Consider the following 9,875-nt stretch of genomic DNA (forward strand, 5'->3'; position numbering starts at 1 on the left):
ACGGCGCAGCCAAAGGAAAAAAAATTCAGAATAGTGGTGGCCCTGGCAAGCAGAATTGACTGGAAAGAAGCACAAGGGAACTTTCTGGGGTGTTGGAAATGGTCTAAATCTTTATCTACATCGTGGCTACATGGGTGTGTACATACATAAAAATTAGTGGAGCTGTACACTTAAAATCTGTCCACTTGACTGTATATAAGTTACACGTCAAAAAAAAAAAAAGTAAAAACATACAACAACAACAAAAACGACCAATGATGGTGCCAGGCCAGCTGTAAACATTGAGACCTAAATGACTCCCTCAATTTCCTCATCTTCAAAACAAGGACAATGACAAAAATAGTACCAGCCGCACAGGACCATCACGAGGACCCTACGAGTTAGTTTAAAGACCAGCGTCTGGCATGCGGTGTGTGCTTTCTGAGGCAGACGGAGCTCTTGTTGGTTGAGGGGAACCCTGTAAAATGCTTGGCACTGCCCAGCACACCAAGGAGCTCAACCAATGCTGGCAAGTGTCATCTAAGACTCCCCCAAGAAGTCTCCCTGACCTAGTGATGGATGAGCCTAAGCAGTTTTCCCCTTACCAATCTAACCAAACCTCTGGGACCAGCAGAACAGCCCATGGCTTCTCCTTCTCTTGGCAACAATCCACTGTATTTTCAGTTCCTTCACATCAACCATCTTTGTCTCTCAAAACTCCAGGCAGATATCACCTTACTCTCCCTGCCCCGGGGGCCTGCTCACTGGGGATTTCCAGCTTGGCTGGCTCCCAGCTTCTGGACAGATATAAACAGAGGTCCTGGCTGCCTGCCCAGGACCCAGTGCCGGGGCTCGAGTGTCTCCCTGAAGAGTCAGCACTCCGTCCCCCTGGCTTCCAAAGCAGGGCTGGCTCGGGGGGCTCCCCGTTGCCCCCGCCACCACCACCAACTGGCTCATTGCTGGGCTTCGCGCTTCCTTCTGTACTCACTGCATCCACCACTAGGAGGGCAGCTAGCTCCACAAGGCACACACTTTGCCAGTCTCGGTCACTGCTGCTTCTCCAACACCTAGAGCAATGCCTGCCACATAGTGTAATAGATGCTCAGTAAATATAAATTGTCCAAATGAGTGAGATGAGCAAATCAGTGTGGGGCTGGAAAGGCCTCTAGGCATCCTGACCAACCCCCTCTGTGGACACCCAGATGGCCCTGACCAGGTCTCTCTTCCCACAGCATCTCTTGCTCAAGAAACTAACATAACTTCTAACTATCAACTCCATCAAGTCACAGCCCCTCTGTCTTGGTTTCAAGACTCCCTCAAGCTGCCCCTCACCCAATCGAAACTACTTCTCACTACTCTTCACCACATCTCTGCAGTTTACTAGGTCGAGTGACCTCCAGGAGCAAAAAGAGCTGGCAATCTTTAGCAACCTAATCTTTGGTTGCTAATCTTTAGCAACCAAATCAGACCTAACAGCTGGCTTGTACCTACCTATCAGGGTCCCCAGGAGGAATACAGATAACAATGTAAAGTGCTCGGCTGGCCCCCTAAAAATGGGAGCTGTCACCATCTGATGCTGGAGGCTCTTGCTCTGATTGAGTGACAGCTGTAGGGTCTGCGGGACATAGGTTCAAATCCCAGCTCCACCATTTTGCTGGTGGGTGACTATGGACAAGCTAATTCACCTCACAGGCCAGTTTTCACATCTGTAAGGTGGGGATAATAAAAGAGCCTACATCCCAGAACTATGGAGGAATTTAATTAGACAGCATATACAGTATGCCCAGCACGATACCTGGTCAAGAGTAAAAACTCAACAAACGGCCTTTGTTATGATATCATTATCCTCTTTGGGGAACCTACCTGGAAACAGGGACTAGCTTGTTTCTCTGTCATGATGACTGTTGTAACACTACCATTGTCCTCAGTTTCTTGCATGTCACTGCCTATTCAGAGTCCCCTCCAATCCGTCACCTCATTGCTTACCCTGGTTGTCTTGGCTGATATTGCTTTTCTTGGTCATCACACTCAGTTTTATGGTTGTCACCAGCAGGGCCAGCACACACAGTTGTGTAGTGACCTGCACAAGGACACCATCTGTGGCGAGGCTGGGGACAGTGGGGAGGCTTGTCTTGGCTTCTTCCCAAAGGAGAGGTCATTTCCATTTGCACAAAAATGCACACGGTCTAGCCCAGCCCCTGAGTTTAGGGAGGAGGAAGCTCTTTGTCCTCAGATGGTTAGTTTGGGGAATCTTCCTTCTGTTTGTTGCTTGATATGTTCCTTTCATTTTCAGGTGATGACATCACTGTCAATACTCACAGCGTCCAGAACATTTACTTCTAGTCCCCATTCCTCCCCACTCCCCCCCGCCTCTCTCACCTCGCCTGCATCCATCTAACTTACTATTTCTAACATGCCATGATCTAGGACAGTGATTCTCAAACCATTCTGACCTCAACCCGCAGTAAAAATTACATATTATGTCATGACCCACACAGCCATGTATACATAAAGAGCCAAAACAAAGTATTCATGAAATCACTGCTACCTTTACTCTTTATGATGTACTCTGATATATATTCTATTTCTTTTCTTTTCTTTCTTTTTTTTTTTTTGGCTGTGCCACACGGCTTGTGGGATCTTAGTTTCCCCACCAGGGATTGAACCCAGGCCCTTGGCAATGAGAGTATGGATTCCTAACCACTGAACCCTCATTTATTATTATTATTTTTAACGGTATTTTTAAAATTATGTATGTATGTATTTATTTATTTATTTGGCTACATCAGGTCTTAGCTATGGCATGCGGGATCTTCATTGTGGCATGAAGGATTTTTCGTTGCGGAGCACGGGCTCTTCATTGCGGCGCGCGGGCTTCTCTCTAGTTCTGGCGTGCGTGGGCTCTAGAGGGCCCACGGGCTCAGTAGTTATGGCACGCAGGCTCTCTAGTTGTGGTGCACAGGCTCCAGAGCTTGTGGGCTCAGGAGTTGCGGTGCGCAGGGCTCTCTAGTTGTGGAGCTCAGGCTCTAGGGCGCGCAGGCTTAGTTGCCCTGCAGCATGTGGGATCTTACTTCCCTGACCAGGGATCGAACCCACGTCCCCTGCACTGGGAGGCGGATTCTTAACCACTGGACCACCAGAGAAGTCCCTCCCTCATTTTTAAAAAATACATATCTTGACCCACCAAACTGATTTCACCTCCACAGAGAGACTGAAAATCGCTGTTGGGACAGCTGCGTAAAGTGAGATCCTCGGATGCATTTCCAGCAGCCACAGCATCACCCAGCAGTTTATTAGAGATGCAGAATCTCAGGTCCCACCCAGACCTACTGAATCAGAATCTGCATTTCCACAGAACTCCCAGGGGATTCATGTGCACATGAAAATTTGAGATGCCCTGGTCTAAGATACCGGGAAGCCACGCTTGCCAGAATGGTATCTATTAAAATAAGTACCTGGGGACTCTGTTATCTGTGAAGGATGTGAACTTGAGCAGGGGCACAAAAAATCTGCTGGAGCTCCCCAAGGGCCCTTTCCCCTATTGTACACCACCAGGGAGTTGCCTAGAGGTGCCTTTCCCCTGCCTGTGACATCTGAAAGTCAGAGGTGGCTCTGTATGTCTTTTCATGTGGTTTAGTCACAACTAGGAGCTTCAAAAGCCAATTTCAAGACACAAAGATGTCTCAATCCCTCTACATCCAACAGTGGGAAGTTCACAGATTTTTCCAGGAATAAGCTCCTGGAAAATGAAGAGACTCAGGACCAAGAATTAAGACTCCTCTAAGGTTCTCCTCAGCAGCAACACTCAGGGTCTTCAGGTCTGACCCGAAGTCCTGTTTTCCTCATCACCACAGCTTGAGCCAGGAATGGAGCCCAAATCCTACCCTCTATTGTAAGCGTTGCCAGACATCTCCGTAGAGCATTCCTGAGCCCCAAGCTACTGGTCAGTCTTGGCATTTGGACGAAATGAAGCCACAGAGTTTCCTTACAGAGCTCCCTGCCCCTCTCCCCAAATCACACTGCCGCTTCCCTCTGCTGCTCTGAGGTACCAGGGCATCCTCCACGCTCTGGGGTTCTCCTACACTCTGGGGTTCTCTCATGTCTGTGAGTCCCCACTTCCCTCTAACCCTGAAAAGATAGGCTCTGTTCCCCATTAAAAGAATGCCAGTCATCTGGGGGCAACAGTGTCATCCCAAGGCCTGTGAAGTCATACACCACATTCTGCTCAATCCTGTCAGCAGCTCAAAAAGCAGGTTGTGTCCAGAAAATCAGAAGGGTGTGAAAATATAAAGCAGTGTTCCAGCCCCTGGGGCAACCAAGCAGAAAGTGACTTGGATGCTTCACAACCCAGGTCAGACGTGCCTGCCCCTAGACCCCCACCCAGATTAAAGACCCCACTGGTGGTCAGCTAGCTGCCTGTCCTATGATTTCCACAGCTTAGGAAGTGCATGTGAAAATCTCTTAGAAAGTTATCCGCAGAACCAAGGTTTGACCTTAGCACGGAAACCTGTGTGATCTTGAGCTTGTCTTTTAGCTTTTCCACCTCTCAGCTCTACCACATAAATACATTAATCTACAGCCTGCTCCATAGTTATGAGTTTCCTTGGGCAAGAGCATTACTTAGGAAAATGAAATGAAAGGATATAGCCAATATGTTTCCTGTGGTTATCTTTGAGTATATTTGATTGTTCTATGTATTCTTATGCTTCTCTGTCATTTCCCTATTTTTGATAATAAGCATGTGCTACTTTTGTAATAACAAAAATTAAATATAATTATTTGGGGGTTCCCCTGGTGGCGCAGTAGTTAGGAATCTGCCTGCCAATGCAGGGGACACGAGTTCGTGCCCTGGTCCGGGAAGATCCCACATGCCGCGAAGCAACTAAGCCCATGTGCCACAACTATTGAGCCTGCGCTCTAGAGCCTGCAAGCCACAACTACTGAAGTCCACACGCCTAGAGCCCGTGCTCCACAGCAAGAGAAGCCACCACAATGAGAAGCCTGCGCACCGCAACAAAGAGTAGCCCCCGCTCACTGCAACTAGAGAAAGCCCGCACACAGCAACAAAGACGCAACTCAGCCAAAAATAAATAAATAAATACATTTTAAAAAAAAGAATAAATTTATTTTAAAAATAAATAAATATAATCATTTGAAAGAGGGTTCTACGTACATATAACTGTTCACTGGTTAGCCCTGTCTGGCTTCCTCACTGGCAACGTCCTCAACTCTTTGTCCTTAGGCTGGAAAGGACCTAATAGCTCATCCAATCCCAGTCCTCCTCTTACCAACCAGGAGACTGCCTGTCCTCAAGCTTGGCCATGTCAGCTGCATTCCCTGCAGGAGAATTCACACTGACCTCCTCTGACTTCCTCACCAAGGAAAGGTTAAAGAAAACCTAGCAAAGGGACTTCCCTGGCGGAACAGTGGTTAGGATTCTGCACTTTCACTGCCATGGCCCTGGGTTCAATCCCTGGTCGAACTAAGATCCTGCAAGCTGCCTGGCGCAGCCAAAAAAAAAACAGCAAAGAGATAGCAAATGGGGACGTCCCTGGTGGCGCGGTGGTGAAGGCTCTGTGCTCACAACGCAGGGGGCCCAGGGTTCAATCCCTGGTCAGGGAACTAGATCCCACATGCGTGCCACAACTAAGAGTTCTCATGCCACAACTAAGGAGCCCACGTGCCGCAACTAAGGAGCTGGCAAGCTGCAACTGAGGAGCCCACCTGCCGCAACTAAGACCTGGCACAACCAAATAAATAAATATTTTTTTAAAAAAAGAAATAGCAAATGGGGGAAGGCAATTCCTTGGATAAGAAGTTTATGCATCACATTTACATTCTGTAGAAACATCAGCCTTTCTCCTCCCCTCTCTCATGGAGTCTTCCCAGCAGCTTGTAGATTTCCCCCCTCACCCAGCAGCTTCACTCGAGCTTCCCATCTGGCTTGGGCCTAGGTGTCTGGGGGTGGTGTGGCTGCCTCGGGATTCACAGGAGAATCAGCTCCCTCCTAGAGAGAGGGAAAACCAGGGCAGTCAAAGACGAGCATCTTGGTGAAGGCTCAGTCATCCTTAAATATATTAAGAATTTTTTTCAAAGGGGAGGAGTGTCCATCTCTGTGTCTACCTTACAGGGAGGAACCATATATGTCTTCAGCTTGGTACCATCAACATCTTGTACACCAGCAGTCCCCAACCTTTTTGGCACCAGGGACAGGTTTCATGGAAGACAATTTTTCCACGGACCAGCGGGGGCGGGGTAGGATGGTTTCAGGATGATTCAAGCACATTACATTTATTGTGCACTTTATTTCTATTATTAATACATTGTAATATATAATGAAATAATTATACAACTCACCATCATGTAGAATCAGTGGGAGCCCTGAGCTTGTTTTCACTTGCCACTCATTGATAGGGTTTTGATATGAGTCTGCAAGCAGTTATTTATTATGGTCTCTGTGCAGTCAAACCCCTCTGCTAATGATAGTCTGTATTTGCAGCCGCTCCCCAGCGCTAGCATCACTGCCTCAGCTCCACCTCAGATCATCAGGCGTTCGATTCTCATAAGGAGCGCGCAACCTAGATCCCTCGCATGTGCAGTTCACAGTAAGGTTCGCGCCCCTCTGAGAATCTAATGCCACCACTGATCTGACAGGAGGCGGAGCTCAGGTGGTAATGTGAGAGATGGGGAGTGGCTGTAAATACAGACAAAGCTTCGCTCGCTCCACCGATGATCACCTCCTGCTGTGTGGCCTGGTTCCTAACAGTCCGTGGCCCAGTACTAGTCCATGGACCGGGGGTTGGGGACCCCTGTTGTACCCAGCGGACACTCAGTAAATTTCATCTTTCCAATTCAAGCTTTTCGTGCCTCTGCCTAATCCTATCAGAAGGCTCCCCTGACAATACTTGACTTGTAAGCTGGAAATCTGAGAGCCCAGGAACCTTGGTGAGGACACAGGGAACCTGAGAGATCAGGATAAAAAGACCTTCAACCAGAAACATATAAAAAAGCAAATGCTATTTTCAAAAGAGAGAAAGAAAGGATGAATTTCTGAATCCCAAGGTCCCACCAAGGGAAGTCTTTATCTTTACAATGTTACAGTCATCCTGGCCCCTAGAGGTGATTTGGCTCAGCCATCAGAATGAGGGGATGAAAAAGTGACAGAATTTTGTAGAAACAGGGGGCTCCTTGGGGCTCATGCCCCGCCACAGGCTGCCACATTGTGAAAAGTAAAAGTGAAACCAGGGAATTCCCTGGTGGTGCAGCAGTTAAGAAGCCACCTGCCAAGGCAGGGGATATGGGTTCGAGCCCTGGCCTGGGAAGATCCCACATGCCGTGGAGCAACTAAGCCCATGCGCCACAGGTACTGAGCCTGTGAGCCACAACTATTGAAGCCCGCGCACCTAGAGCCCGTGCTCCACAACAAGAGAAGCCACTGCAATGAGAAGCCCGTGCACCACAACGAAGAGTAGCCCCCGCTCACTGCAACTAGAGAAAGCCCGCGTGCAGCAACAAAGACCCAACGCAGCCAAAAATTAATTAATTAAAAAAAAAAAAAAAAAAGAAACCAATCCCAGCAAGAGTCATTTTCTCACTCTGGGATCTCCAAGAGCATTATGTTCATCTCTTGGTGTCTGAGGACGATGTGCAGTGAAAGCCTGTCATCTGGAGCCAGCAAAGCAAACTCAAGAAGCCGTGGCCACTGCAGAAGAGGATTCGACACTTTTGGGGATACTTCTCACTGCATGTCTTGTCTGCTCCCCCCCCCACCCCGTCGCCCCACTTGGTACTGTACCCAAGTAACCCTGCCTCAAAGGTTGCAACCCAGCAGAGGGGGCTTGCCAAGCTGGAGAAGGGGGTTCAAGGCCTAGACTCACCTGGGACTTGCAGGGAGCTCCTTGTCTACTCCTCTGCCCTCTTCCAAGTGTGAGGAATGGGGAATTCCAGGCTGTGACTGCCTGGGAAATGCCAGCCAGGGAGCTGCAGAGAGAGCTCAAGGTTCCACATGAAGGCAAGGAAAACGTCTGATTTAAAATTTTTTTAAAAAGTGTATGTGGATATGGATCTTGGAGAGAGAGGAATGGAGAAGGACCTTGGAGGTGGGAAGGGGGCCCAGCTCTGGGGGCTTCTGAGGCTCCTAGGGAAATATGTCCAATGGAGAGGGACTGATAAGGAGAGGAGCCCCTGCGTAGTTGCATCTGCCAGCTGTGAGAGTGTGGCTTGTGCAGGAACTGCATCTGATTGGTGTAGAGGTGAGCAGGAGGGAGGAGGAGCAGTATATGACACAGAGGGGTTTCGAAGGGATTGAGTGAGAGGCTGGAGATGAGTGAGGTGGAGGAGAGTGAGAGGCGGTGAGGGATGGGTGAGGTTTGGGAATGTGCTGGAAAGTGAGATTCCAGCCAGGCAGAAGGTCTGATAAAATGGGTATGGAAATTGAGGTGGTGGAGAAGAGGCAGAGGGCAGGTGGCTCTGTGCACACGGCGTGGTTCAGCTGCCAGGCTCTTACCTGCATTACAGGTGGAGGTGAGGGAGCCACCCGGCTGTCCATCGTGAGCGCACCAGTGGCTGCAGCTGCTGGATCCTAGGCCAGCGCTCTCAGGCCCTCCTTCCCCAAACCCCTAACTTGGCCCCCAAAACTGGAAGGTCTCATGGGATGCAATCTCAAATAGCTCCGGGTGCTGTGCGCCCAGGTTCCCCGGGCGAGCAGGTGTGCAGGGTGCTCTAGTAGTTGCTGTCCTTCCAGGAAATGAAAACGAAAGAGCAAGATCCAGCTTCCACTCCCATCCTGGTCAGCTCGGGGGAGCACAGGGGCTGGCCCCTGCGGGAGGGGAGACCAGGGTGCCGTGGGCTTGCCCACTGGGAGGCATCGGTCCTGCTCGCATCCTTTTGCAGATGGACAGCCCCTCGGGCATCCTGGCACTGGCTCCCAGGGGGACAGAGGTAGGATTCTGGGGGATCTAGAGAGCTGAGGGAACCCCTGGTCCTGGGCTCGTGACAGCGACAGACCAACTTCATGGCATCAACTTCCTGTTCATCTCTGCAGATGGATAGGAGGGGGCCTCCCATGCTGTCCTCCTGGACCAGGTGCCTCTCCCCTTACGGGTGAGTGACATTCCCAGCTCCGACCCGGCCACGGCCTGCCCTTTGGCCAGGTGGAGGCCCCACCACCCCACGCCCGAATGCCAGCATCAGTGAGGCTATAATGCTCTTCTGACCTAGACCCAAGTACTCAGTGGATCCCAGCTGCCACCTTTTCCCAGGCCTCTGGCTGCTGCAAGTGTAATACCCACCCACCCATCACCCGTGTGTACCTGCCTTAGCTCCCTCTGCCTTGAGGAGAAGCCCAGAAAGCTTGTAAGCACTAAAGCAAACCCATACACGCAGAAGAAAAGGAGGCAAGAAGCCTTAATAACCTGCCAAAAATCTGAAAGTGTAGATGCTGTTGGCTTAGCATTAATAAATCATGAGCTCCTAGAAACCAGTAAGAACAAGACCAGAAACCCAATAGAAAAATGAGCAATAGAAATATGTATGTATTTGTACATATCCAAAAGGTACATGGTTATTTATTTCAGCATTGCTTATAATACCGAACGATTAGAAACAACCCAGGCATCCATTAAGAAGGGGCTGATGAAATAAATGATGCCACATCCATTTAACAGAATCCTGTGCATCCTGTCTGACAGAGCTCTCTATGGACCGTGGCAAGCTCTCCAAGAGGTAGTACAGCACGTGCTTAGGAACCCAGACTCTGAGAACAGCCTGCCTGGCTTGGTAACCCAGCTATGTCACTTACCGGCTGTGTGCCCTTGAGCAACTTAGTTACCTTCTGTACTGCCTCTCTCTACTTACTCCTGCCTCAGTTTCCTTAACAGTAAAATAGAGCTAATAAT

General features: G+C 49.5%; 1 long non-coding RNA gene across 2 annotated transcripts in view; it reads left to right on the plus strand.

The window, feature by feature from the left end:
* LOC309814103 overlaps positions 1-9,875 on the plus strand; it is a 44,872-nt gene that overhangs the window by 24,443 nt on the left and 10,554 nt on the right. The gene's annotated exons all lie outside the window — the stretch shown is intronic.

Source organism: Mesoplodon mirus (genome assembly GCF_964341445.2).
Source record: "Mesoplodon mirus genome assembly, chromosome: 12".
In the NCBI taxonomy this organism is placed as follows: Eukaryota; Metazoa; Chordata; class Mammalia; order Artiodactyla; family Ziphiidae; genus Mesoplodon; species Mesoplodon mirus.